Consider the following 13,973-nt stretch of genomic DNA (forward strand, 5'->3'; position numbering starts at 1 on the left):
GACAGCTTGTGCACATGATCGTTTATGCCAGCCCTAAAACCTGCATCATCAACGTTTTGGTCCAGAAGCATGCACAGAATAAATTTAAGGAACAACTTGTCATTTCGTAAGTACAATCCAGGTTATTATACCTTAATCAAATCAAGCTGGGTCCATCTGAGGGCTTTTAGAACTGCACACACATGTTACATAAGTTGCTGCCAGTCATTGATACTGCACAGTGGTCAAGTCCTAAGGGTTGGACATTTGGTAACATCTTTTTTCTTATACAAAACCATGTTTAAAACCATCCACCTGCTACATCTAACATTTTAGAGTAGTAAGGGATGATGTGTTTCTTCTAATATTAAGCCAACTTATTCTGTCATTATTCTGTCATTGCTTATTATTCTGTCATTGCTTTCACCCAGCTAGAATTCTCTTATGAACTACTGGCTGTAAAGCATGGGTGTGTGATCTCTATCAGACATTCATAGTGTATTAATGTAAATTATCATTATTCTTAGCCTTACTTAAAAACTATGAATGATGCAGTTCCACAAACAAAATCCTACTTTATCTTGCTTTGTCCCAATTGTACCAAAACCATCCTTACGATTTGAATGGTTTTAAATGTGTAGGCTGTATAAAGTACCCCAGTGTTTCTTGGTTTTCACTGACGGTCATAAACAGCCATATTTACCGCTTACGTGGCCTTCGCTACTTTTGTGCGCTTCATTCTTTTCCTTCTCATAAGGGTGACCTGAGGCTTCTTCAAGCCAGCGATGAGCAGCAGCAGCCTGGGTCGAGACTTCGTAAGCCAGCTCCTCAGTAGCGCCCCCTTGGGAAACCTTGAACAGAAAATGCTTGATAGGTCTGCCATTGTGTTGGAAGGAAATGAAAACAGTTGGTTTTAGGGTAAAGGCCTAGGCTAAAGTGCCTGATCACTAGTCTAACAGAGGTAGCTTTTAGAGGTAAGAGTTTGGTAGAGATGCTTCTTTCTGATTGGTGGATTGTTCGCAGTTCTCCTGTTTACAGAGACTGTGGTAGACCAGAGGTTTTCATGAGAAGATACAGTGAGAAACAAGAATTCAATCACTTTTGTTATCAGTATACAGTACTACTTGCATACACATCCACCTCAGATTCACTCACTCACTCACTTTCTTAACCTCTTATCCAATTAGGGTCACGGGGGGTGCTGGAGCCTATCCCAGCTTTTCAATGGGCGCAAGGCACACAGTAACACCCTGGATGGGGCGCCAGTCCATCGCAGGGCAGACACACACACACACACACACACACACATCCATTCACCTAGGACAATTCAGTGTCTCCAGTTAACCTGACTGCGTGGGGATCGAACCCAGGACCTTCTTGCTGTGCCACCATGCCGCCCCACTTCAGATTCATTATAATTGTATTTTTCTTTCATCTAGAAAAGTACTTTTTTATGATTTGTTTTAGATATGCAAAACAAATCTTCGCTTCTTTAAAAAAAAAAAAAAACCTATATATGTATGTATGGCGTTACATGAACCTAGCCACTGGGGGGACCCATAAATTCAGTATTTATCCATATTTAACACCTTAAACACCCCTCACAGTACAGTTAGTTTGAAAATCCACAAGTGAAATGTTCATGAACATGCTCCAAGACTAATAATAAAGAATATTAATAAATTAATAAATAAAATTATAATTAAAAAAACACTTTTTAAAGCAAATTAGAAGCATTTTTGGATAAAACCGTGTTCACAGAAGGAAAGTTTGCATGTAGGAGCTCAAGATGCACATAGTTTTACAACATATTACACATTTACAGTGTCTGAATAATATTACCCCAATTATTTTGGTTCTTTATGCTTTTAAAGTTATTATTCTTTCAAATCAACAGATTTTTTTCATATAACAGACTAGTATTCTTGTGCCACTACCACAGTCCAAGGGAGGTATGGTGGCTAAAAGGGTAGCACTGTCGCCTGACAGCAAGAAGGTCCTGGGTTCGATCCCCAGGTGGGGCGGTACGGGTCCTTTCTGTGTAGAGTTTGCGTGTTCTCCCCGTGTCCGTGTGGGTTTCCTCTGGGTGCTCCGGTTTCCTCCCACAGTCCAAAGACATGCAAGTGAGGTAAACTGGAGATACTAAATTGTTCAGTTGTGTTTGATATAACCTGATCTGATAAACCTTGTGTAACCAGTAACTACCGTTCCTGTCATGAATGTAACCAAAGTGTAAAACATGAAGTTAAAATCCTAATAAACAAACAAACAAACCACAGTCCAAAGATATTTTATTTACATGTACCTTTTTAGCGTTTAGCAGAATCTTTTATCCAAAGTGACTTACAGTACACAGTCTAAGCAATTGAGTGTTAAGGGCCTTGCTCAAGGGCCACACAGTGGCAACCTGGCAGTGGTGAGGTTTGAACTAGCAATCTTCTGATTACTGGACCAGTACCATAACAGCTAGGCTACAACTGCCCTGTTTTATTAAAACAATACTTAGCCAGCAACCGTCCTTAGCAAAGCACTATAGGTAAAATCTTAACCTCCTGATAACCTGCACCTGAGCTCTCATGTATTCACAGCACTTACTCATCTAGCAAATGAAACCATGGAACTACATTTTCAGATGCATGCTCCTGTCCTCAGCTTCACCAAATGCTGACTGATAAGCATGATGGAAAATATAATATCCAATTGTTCAGCTATTTTTGGTCTGACTAGCCAAAGAGAGATCTAGCAACGTTTAGACTGTTTGGGACTCGCTGGTACCATTGTTGTTCCCACAGCTACCCCAGGCGTGCAGCTAAATGTACTCTGAGCAACACTGTTTACTGTCTTTTAACATAGGCTGATTCTAACTTTTAGTTAATGTTCTGTGAATGAGGGTCAGGTCGAGCTCATGGATGTCAATTTTTTTCTCCCTGAGGTGATTGTGTGTGTATGTACATGGAGAAAAGTGAGAGCCATTGGTCACATTTTCTTTTTTATATATTTGCAACAAATTAGTCAGCTAATGGTGTCTCAAATGGTGTCTCTAGTAAACAGACTTTTTAGTGACATCCTCTTTAAACCATGTAGATATTCTTTATAGCTTAGCGCTTTAGCTTTTTCAGATCTTGTCCTAACACAAATGCCTCCTACTGCCCCATGTATTAATATCTGGCAGCATATATCCCACCTAGAAAGAGCTAAACATGTCACATACTTTAGGACATTTGAACAAAATCCACATGATGGTACAATAAGTCTCTGTCAGATGCTAAATGTTAATCTTTTTATTTTCTTTATTCCTCTTGCATTTACTAGATAATTATAGAATAAAGATCTTGGGCAGTTGTAGCATAGCGGTTAAGGTACAGGACTAGTAATCGAAATGTCGCTGGATAAAGCCACTACACTGCCAGGTGGCCACTGTTGGGTCCTTGAGCAAGGCCCTTAACCCTCAATTGCTTAGACAGTTTACTGTCACAGTACTGTAAGTTGCTTTGAATAAAAGCGTCTGCTAAATGCCGAAAATGTAAATGTAAGATCTGTCACAATTAAAAATCACTTAGATTTACATCAGTGTTTCTTACTACAGAATAAAATAGTAATAAATAATAAATAATAAATAATAATAATAAAAGAAAACAAAAGACAAACTAGCATCAACCATGTAAAAATACATAATATAGTAAAATGCACTTACCTTAATAATAATCAACTCTATAAAAATACTCGATAAACTCTGACCTTAGTTAAACCCAAATCAACTCTCAATTTGTACCCATAATTAAAGCCAAATTCATATTTTCACCTGTTAACCCTATTAATCAAACATACATCCATCACAACCTGTATAAAAACATGGAAAGCAGTCCTTACCAACTGACCCCACACATTTGTTACGTTATGCCCCCTTCGTCCCTGCTAGGGTACATAAATGAGCCTCATGGAGTTTGTTTTTACTCTCTCGCTAGAAAGTTCACACAGGATGGAAAAAACTAATCTGCTGCATAATAGGAAGCCATGAACTCCATGAGATGGGGTGTGGGTGTGGTGGTGGGGGGGCTTTAAAAAAGGGTCCACTCAGCATTTTATTCATGTGGTTGACAATGAGTGGTCCCAGCCTTTCTACCAATCAGGTTGCTCTCTGTTTCTGTTTCCATGACGTCTGTCATGTCACCCAAATAAAACAGTCAAACATTCAGTTGGTGCAGAGAGGGGTCAGACACACTGCTGCCCACTGCACAGGAAAAACAATCCCCTGCGATTCTGCTGGCTTAAGACTTTGTGATTTAAGCACTAATTATTTACCTTTAATAATTATTGAAAACAAGCAGTACTATATTAATAGTTTAAGTGTATTACTTATTAATAAGTAATAAACATTAACAAGAAGTACTGTAAGTACTACTAATAAATCATTTACAGTTCAGGCTGGAAATGTTTGTACATTTTAACTTAATAATTCTTGGAACATCAATAACAAGAGTAACATCATGTCCTGCAGGTCTCAATTACTGTATACTTGCACAAGATTAATGATAACATTTTGACTGCTTTGAAGTTGTTGTTTTTTATTTTTACATAATCAAGCGGGTGGCACAGTCGCCTCACAGCAAGAAGGTCCTGGGTTCGATCTCCAGGTGGGACGGTCTGGGTTCTTTCTGTGTGGAGTTTGCATGTTTGCACCGTGTCTGTGTGGGTTTCCTCCGGGAGCTCCAGTTTCCTCCCACAGTCCAAAAACATGCAAGTGAGGTGAATTGGAGTTACTAAATTGTCCATGACTGTGTTTGACATTAAAGGTATGAATCGCATGTTTTAGATCCTGACATGACTAGAAAATAGAATATATTAAAATATACAGTTTGTTTATTTTTAGCCATTCAGATATTAACTTGCCTTTGTGTTTTGGATTAGGTTGTATGATGTGGCTGTGTAAATATTGTAGCTGTACTGTTGTTTCATCACTGTAGGGGGAGGTGTAACACTGACTGTTGGATGGCCAGGACTATGGGACGCTTGAGGCTGGGTCTCCCATCTGCAGAATCACTCACGGGGGGCTTACTATAGGATACTGCAAAGAGAGAGAGGGAGAGAATGGGAGGGGAGGAGAGAGAGGTATTTGAGACCCTGGCACTGCATTGCAGATCATCAAACAGTAGCTGAGGGGAAGAGTTACATGGATGGCAATATTCTTTAATATGCAGAGTCTCACCGTGGGCTTCCCTGACATTAGAAATAAACAGATCTTCCAGTCTGAATCAGGGGTCAGGAAGGGTGTGTGTGTGTGTGTGTGTGTGTGTGTGTGTGTGTGTGTGTGTGTGTGTGTGTGTGTATGTGTGAAAGAAATATAACCACTACACATTTCTATTTGCACCAAGAGGTTCCTATTGTCAAATATCAATACAAGAAGCCTTTAAAAATGCATGGCAGGTGTAGCAGTTGAAGTTTGGGATTCCAAAAGTGTATCAAGAAGTAAAATTGATCATTTGTAAAGTATACATTCATCACAAGTTCCGCATGAGCTAAATAACACGTCTGGTCATGGTGATTTTAAGGTAGAATTAAGACATTAAGTAATATTCATGTCCATACTACATTTATTTATACACTAGCACGTTTAGGTCCACATACAGAATGTAGAATGCACAAGAAACAAAACAAAAGGAAAATCAGTTTTGAAATAATCATCTTATTTATTAAGAAAAAACGTTTATGTAACCACTCATATTGTGGCCCAAACCACAACAACCCTGATGAATTGATTACTGAAAACAAAGAAATGAATGAATTAAAGTAAACTGCTTTTACAGCCTCACATCAGTTTTCCATATTTACATCTACATAAACTGATTACAATGAATGCCGATTCCCCACAAATAAGATTATCGCAGCAGCAGCAGTAGATCTTTCTGCCTCAAACTGATGATTTGTGAATTATTAGTGCTGACTCACTTACCTACAGTGAATTCAGAACGTATTCAAACCCATGAATTTTTGCACAGGTCAGTACAGGGGTCCAGTGGGTAGCACTGAGTGGCCAGGATCCTTTATGTGTCGAGTTTGCATGTTCTCCTAGTGTTTGCGTGGGTTTCATCCGGGTGCTCCGGTTTCCTCACACAAACCCAAAGACATGCAGTCAGGTTCATTCAAACTACTAAAATCTGGCCTAAGTGTGTGTGTGTGACATGTGATGGACAATGAATCAGACCCAACATGACCCAGACCAGTTTAAAGTGGCAAAGCAGACAATGAATTATTTAATTAACATTGCACACTTTATTGTGTTGTGAGTTGGATTTTGAATGGATATAAATGCTATTTCTACCCAGCAGTCCACACTCCATACACAAATTGGAGAGAAAACATGAGTTTTTAGTTGTTTTTTTTAACGAATTCATTAATATTTCATAAAATTTATTATCTTTATAATTAACAAACAACACAATTGAGTGTGCAAAAAGTCAACGAATCTGAATACTTTTTCAGTGTACAGTATATTCAGGGCAATTTTAAGCAACCAGTTCATCTTGTGACTGCTTTAGGAATTTGCCAGCACAGGTAGATCATATAGAAGCTCTGGGACTGAAGCCAAGCTTCATGCTGTCGTATGGCATCCACATTACCAGCTTGTGCCAACGTGCTGCCTGCAAGTGTGCACACTGTATATTCCTAACAAAACAGAATTACAGAGCAAATACAGAACAAACCATTTTTAAGAACCAGTCTGGACATGCACAGCAAAGCTGAAGATAAGAAAATTCTACAGACCAGGTTTTAGGAGGAACATGAATATGTTTAATTCAGAATACTGGATTTTTTTTAGCTTTGTATTAGGAACTGTGTATTTTGTTTTCCACTAAAATGGTTTTATTTTTAGGTCTGAAAACACAAGTACCTCTTTCTGCATTTCAGTAAAGAGGAAGTCGTCTCAGTGTTAACAGCAAAGTGAAAATGTGAGTAACTGTCACCTCTCTGTCCACACACGAGTCAGGATGGATCTCACGATCTCACATCAGCGCTCTGAACACTTCTGTTTTATCTGCTACACAAGAATTCATTTATTCTGAGCACTGCATACAAACACCGTACTACACACAGGATTTAATCGGTTTATGTACCATGTGGTGAAAAAGTAATGGCTATTTTCTGATTTTAATTATCACACTGAGTGCTTAAGATCATTAAAAATATTATTTTATGTATTTAATAAACAATAGTATCCAACTCTTATATTAACCCTCATGAATAGTTATTGCTGTTGGCTTAATAACATTTGACCACCTTTAAGATTTATGACTGCAGTCATGTGAAGGTTTTCTAGATTTTTGATCATACTTTGCTCATTTTAGGTTTTTCACAGAAATCTCTGGTTGTTTTGTTTCAGCCTAAAATTGTATCTTTGAGCTTTATAAGATAGGTACACTATATTGTTAAAAGTATTGGGTTTTTCAGCCACAATTGCTATCAGGTGTAATAAATCGATTATATAAAGGAAATGATATGCTTTTAACTTTGCTGCAACAGTTTAGGGAAGGTCATTTCCTGTTCCAACATGATTGTGCCCCTGTGCACAAAGCAAGCTCAATAAAGACATGGAGAAAAGCTCAATTTAAAGAATCTTGAGTGACCAACACAGAGCCCTGACCTCAGCCCCAATGAACAGGTCAGTTGAGCCTTTCTCAACCAACATCAGTGCCTGCCATACAAACGCTTTTGTCTTTTGACTAAATGGGCACAAATTCCCACAGACATCCCACAGAAACCTTCTCAGAATAGCGACTGTTGTTATAACTGAAAAATCACATAGAGGTCACTTTATTTTAATACCATTTGTTTTTGAATTGGATATCCAACAAGCTCATGTCCAAGTACTTTTGGATATATAGTGCATTTATGGTAGGACTGATATTTAGAGTCATTTCATATTAAAGACAAATGCACAAACATGCATAACTTGGGTGGAGAAGCACAAAACCTGGAGCACAAAAACATTCATAATCTGCAATAAATATTATGATATTTAAATAAACTGGCTCCATCTTGTTCTGTTTTTGTAACTGAACTTTAGGTTCATTAAGTGAGGAAGTTCAACATCCCTTAAACTGAGGGCTCTTAACCTTTTTTTTCTCTTAGACTCCCCTGTGATAAAAAAATAAAAAAATAGGCGCCCAGGGGATATTCTGCTAGCACACCAGCGCCGAGATTCTAAACTCCTCGTGTGGCATCTAGCGGGCATAATTGGCAGTGCCTGCAGGGAGGGTGGACCGGAATATGTGGGCAGGGTCTTCAAACGCTGTGTAAGGACCCTGATTGGCAGATAGAGGCGCCTGGGCAGAGTGCATGGGTGGAAAAGGGTTCCGTTAAGGGCTGCATGTGGGTAGGAGGAGGCGTGAGAAGCAATATACCCCCCTCAACTGCCAAAAATCGGGGATCCCCGATTCTTGCTTGTGGGAAATTCGATGAACCCACAGTTCAAACTGTCGGAGCACTTTATATCTAACACATGCTGTTAATTGGCAATCAAACTTAATTGTGCAGCTGGGATTGTAATTGTGATAATAACTTTAATATCGAGCTCCAATTTCATGTGATGTTTTACATATGTTGTCTAATAAATTAACATTAAAACTAGACTTTCTAATTCAAGGTCACTTGTTGGGGTTTAGACCTGCACTAAACCTCTGTGTAACGATCACTGAATGTGATTTAGTTTACCCTTCTCAGAGCTTAATTAAGTACTGCGGTAATTAAAGGTCGAGAGATGCAGGTGATTAACATAAGATACCAAACTCTCAGTTTAATCAAATGTCTGCCCCAGAACACTTAGCATATAAGACTGGCTCAGTGGCCTTAATCAGATTACTGAAGCCATCGGAGAAAAACAGGGCTGTACTTAAACCCCACTAGCAATCACATAAAAACACACCAGTATAGAGACACACTTAGTGGCTTCAGTGCTTTATCTCCCTGATGCTCAGTGTTTGCACTGTATTGCTATAAAGTCTATCTTGCACAATTAAGACATCCAACAATATTTGTGTGGGTTCAATAATTAAAAAGTGTTTTAATGTAGTTCCTTTTAAGAACATGAACTTAAACTTGGTGGAAAGAGACTTTCACATGTTTTTATATTGCTCTTCAGGTCTTATGCACTTATCTTTAGTGTTTTTTAAACCTCCATCAGCATTTCTTATTGTGCTCTCGATGTGATCCTAGCAGCATTACTAAGTTTCCACTATTTTCAGATAGTTTATCACATTGTGGATTAATGGACACTTGTGTAAAACCTTTTTTTAAGCTTCATACGTGTCTGGAAATCCATTAAGGCCTGGATGCCATTGTTGGGTGGATGGGCTTACAAAATCAATTCAGAAGGGAGCAAACTCAGACTTCAAGTGTTTTATAGGACTCACAACCTACACATATACAATCTAATATCACAGATTGGGCTTTGATTAGCTTGGACTGTAAATGAATGATGGATAAATGATCAATGTATTTATTACAGTTACTTTATAGAGTATAAATGTTTGTATGTTATTAGTTGAAGCAGAGTGTGATTGTGTGTTAATATGACTTGGTTAAAGATCAGATCTGTTATGATTTTGTAATATGTGGGTTCACAAACAACTGTGTAAAGTAGATATACATGTATGTACACTCAGATCATTTTATAATACAAAATAATTTATTTGAATATTTTACATATTATATAAACAATCCACATTGTGCTTTTGGCTTATACATTTAAAGACAGTTGAATGAGAACAAACAAAATGACCTGCAATTCATTTCATTTTTCATCCTAGTAAAAGGTCATGACAAACAGCAGGAATTTTATTCAGAATGATTTAGCAGTCCAAGTACTTGTAATTCTGTTCATAACCACAGAACAAAGAAATCACGTTAAAATTAGTTTCAAACAAAATAAAACAAGGAATTAAACAGAATTTGAAATGTAAGCATGAAAGATTTCACATATAAAGAGTTAAAATATATATAAAATACGATTACAGTTTTTTGTTGATCTATAATCTGGTCGATCTGTTTGTCATGCTGAATAATTCATTCTGTTTAAATAACTTAATTTAAGTAACATTTTATAACTGCAACTGTTTTTTTTTTTAACTAAAGCATACCATCTCTGTCCTTGGATTGATTACAGGATATTAATAAATTTAATAAAACAAATAAAAATATATAATGATCTGTAAAATACTGTGTGAATATTCAGTCTCTCTATTGTTTCTACTTCATACAAACATTTGACATTAAAATTGACATTAATTTAATATTAAAATAAATATTTTAGATTTCTTTAATAAAAGTAAGGTACAGTTTTGTTTTATTTGTAACCTTATTGAACATTAATTTAAGACAGTAGTTCTCAACATTAGTTCTAAAGTAACAAAATACATGAAAGTACATTAGAAATTCTCCCACGTCAGGGCCGATCTGTCAACTAATGATCTGCAAAACAGTTCATTTATCAAACCAACACTGCATCCCAATAAAAAAATGAAAAAACACCTCTTTTTGATTTTCTCTTCATATTTTCTTGGTGGAGGAAGACATTTTTGCTACCAGCTCATGCCCTGTTCAAATGTTCAAACAGTGTTTTAGAAGTTACCATTTAAAATAGCAAAGAAATGGCAAAGTTATTTAATGTAAGCAAGTGATTTTTGACATTTTTTCTTTCATTATGAGGCAGATGCAGCAATACAGTTTGTGAACTTACATGATGTGCATACCAGTTGTAAAAATACATTTCAATAAACACATACATGTGACCCAATGCAACATCCAATTCAATAATCTCATCTTATTTCTTTTTAAAACCTGAATGCTACATCTCTGAAGTGTTTTGTTGATTATACAGCATTCTGTGTAAAACAAACTGGTATTCTACATTTTTAACAGACATTTGGGTTCACAAACCCATTGTTGTGCAGTTCACATATTACTTGACAACATACAAAATGCACTTCTCCTCCTTATACTTATGCAGATAAGATTGAGCAAAAAGTCAGAAGTCGTAGCATAAAAAAATCATGATGTTTTGTACGCCTCCCAAAACAGCTCCAATAATTTATCTGCAGCTATGCTGCTAGGAAACCCGATTCATCCTACAGAAATATAGATTTTTATATGTAACTGGGTTGAAGCTATTTGCTATATTCAGTTAATTAATGAATGATGTCAATATTGAGGGAATTATGGAAAGGCTTCAGCAAAACTACAGCATAAAATTTTGCCTTTGTCTGCCTCTTGAAGGTTGTAGTTCTGGATTTTACTGATTTATTCATTTATTATTTTTGTTGGACATTTTATTGATTCTCTTCATTATATACTGTTTTATTCTAATGCCAATTGTTCCTAATAGTCTGGGATGAAATAATCAGTTGTGTTTGGTCGAGTACCCTATTCATATTCAAGTGGTCCGACAACCACGTGTTTCAACCACAAAACTGGGTTGTATGAAGGACCTTTAAGCCTGTGCTTAATGTGATAGGTTTTACAACAATAGGGCAAATCATAATTGTATACCACAACAGGGTTTAATAATACTGAGCTGTAAGAGGAAAAATCTGTCTAAATAAAACAATAGACCAGAGTTATTTAAACAAATGATGCTTGTGCCTGAATAAAACCTTAATTAATGTTACTGAAACTAAACAAACTGTTTCCAAAAGGAAAATCAACATGGGGAAACTAATAATTGCTTAAGAAAGCAGTTTAAGTGTAACAGAGAACCCTATGCATTACTAATAATAACAATAATAATAACAATTATTTTGTTATTATTATTGTGTTGTTGTTGTCATTCTTAATAATCATTAATAATGATAATATGTCCATCTTATAACTGGATATAAATAATTTAAAATGCAATTCAATTGGTTCCTTTACTCTAATGCATGTCTAACAAAAGCATAAAAATCAATAAAGTTAATCTATCACAATCTAATATCAATCAAGTATAAAACCGATATCAAACAGCCATTGATAACCTTTTTAGATTCAAGTGCAAAATCTGCAATTCTTTCAAACATGAATAATGAACAATGAACATTTAATCACAAACCACATGCTTATTTATTGTGACAAGGCTAAACCTGATCCATGCATAGATTCATTTCTGTAACCTCCGAGCATGCTCTGCAGGAATAACATGATCATCATATTGCTTATACAAATTATTATTAATCTTTCATTTGATTTTTTTAAAATAATAAAATGCTTTCAGGTTTCTGTCACTTCCAGCCCTAGTTCATATGTACTGTAAAATATTTCAATGTCCTTATTTTAGTTTATTTAAAGAAGGTGCTCTGTTCAAGTTGTGATAAATGCAGAGTATAAACGTAGTTCACATTAATGGATGCAGGTCTAAACGTCTTAGTTTTGGAGCAGAATGTTTAGCTACAGTCCAGCAGGAAAGTCACTTTAAACTGAGCTACAGTTTAATTTATTTAAGGGGACAGTGGTAGCCTAGTGGGTAGAGCTTTGGGCTATCAACCGGAAGATTGGCGGTTCAAATCCAGGCTCTGCTATGCAGCCACTGTTGGGTCCTTGAGCAAAGCCCTTAACCCTGTTTGCTCCAGGGGCGCCGGTGGCTGACCCGAAAGCTGGGATACGCAAAGAAAGGGTTTCATTGCACGGTACAACTGTGTATGTATATATGACAAATAAAGTATATCTCTATGTCTCTTATCACCCCAATTTATCACAGTGATTTGTACTTATGGATCACTTGTGCTTGCTAAGTTTTGTGTTGTGTGTGCATTATTAGACCTTCACTATGATATTTGTAAAGCATAACCACAATTCTTCAATCTAAATATCTAAACATTGTAGTCCTATCAATAAAATAACGAGTTTTGTAGAATTGTAGCAGCCAACAGTAATGAATATTTCTCATAAATGTTATAAACCATTCCAAAAGCTGCACTCGGACATTTATTATACCGGGTGAGTCAAAATTACGTTAACACTTATGGATCTACTCCCGCGAGATGTGTGTCCGGGCTTGGTACTGTTGCTTGCTGGTTTTTGTGTGTTGAACATGATGGCGAACAGGTTGAGACTGTCCTGTAAATCATCTTACACATATAAAGTGTGTTTTGTGAATAAATGGTTTCCGCCATTTAAGTGTTAACATCATTTTGACTCACCTGGTATGTCAGCAGAAAATTCAAGTTTTCCATTTTTGTAAAGTCAGTATTACTGGCTGTGGTAATCGTCTATGTGCTATGGATGTGTATTAAGAGATTAGGCTGGATAATTTACTACACTGTTCAGGTTTCACTGCTTTTAAAATGTATATAAAATATATAATCCAGTGCTGTAAGGTTCTGCAATTAAACAGAACTTTCATTGCTTCAAAACATGAAGAAGAAAATATCATTTGACAATTTCATTAAGGATTACCAGTAAATCTACAGTAAATGAATATGAATAGCAATATACAACGATCAGCCATAACATTAAAACCACCTCCTTGTTTCTACACTCACTGTCCATTTTATCAGCTCTACTTACTATATGGAAACACTTTGTAGTTCTACAATTACTGACTGTAGTCCATCTGTTTCTCTACATATCATTTTAGCCTGCTTTCACCTTGTTCTTCAATGGTCAGGACCACCACAGAGTAGGTATTATTTAGGTGGTGGATCATTCTCAGCACTGCAGTGACACTGACATGGTGGTGGTGTGTTAGTGTGTGTTGTGCTGGTTTGAGTGGATCAGACACAGCAGCACTGCTGGAGTTTTTAAACACCTCACTGTCACTGCTGGACTGAGAATAGTCCACCAACCAAAAATAACCAGCCGACAGCGCCCCGTGGGCAGCATACCAGCACAACACACACTAACACACCACCACCATGTCAGTGTCACTGCAGTGCTGAGAATCATCCACCACCTAAATAATACCTGCTCTGTAGTGGTCCTGTGGGGGTCCTGACTATTGAAGAACAAAGTAAAAAGTAAAAAGAGTA

Source organism: Trichomycterus rosablanca, chromosome 17 (genome assembly GCF_030014385.1).
Source record: "Trichomycterus rosablanca isolate fTriRos1 chromosome 17, fTriRos1.hap1, whole genome shotgun sequence".
Lineage (NCBI taxonomy): Eukaryota > Metazoa > Chordata > Actinopteri > Siluriformes > Trichomycteridae > Trichomycterus > Trichomycterus rosablanca.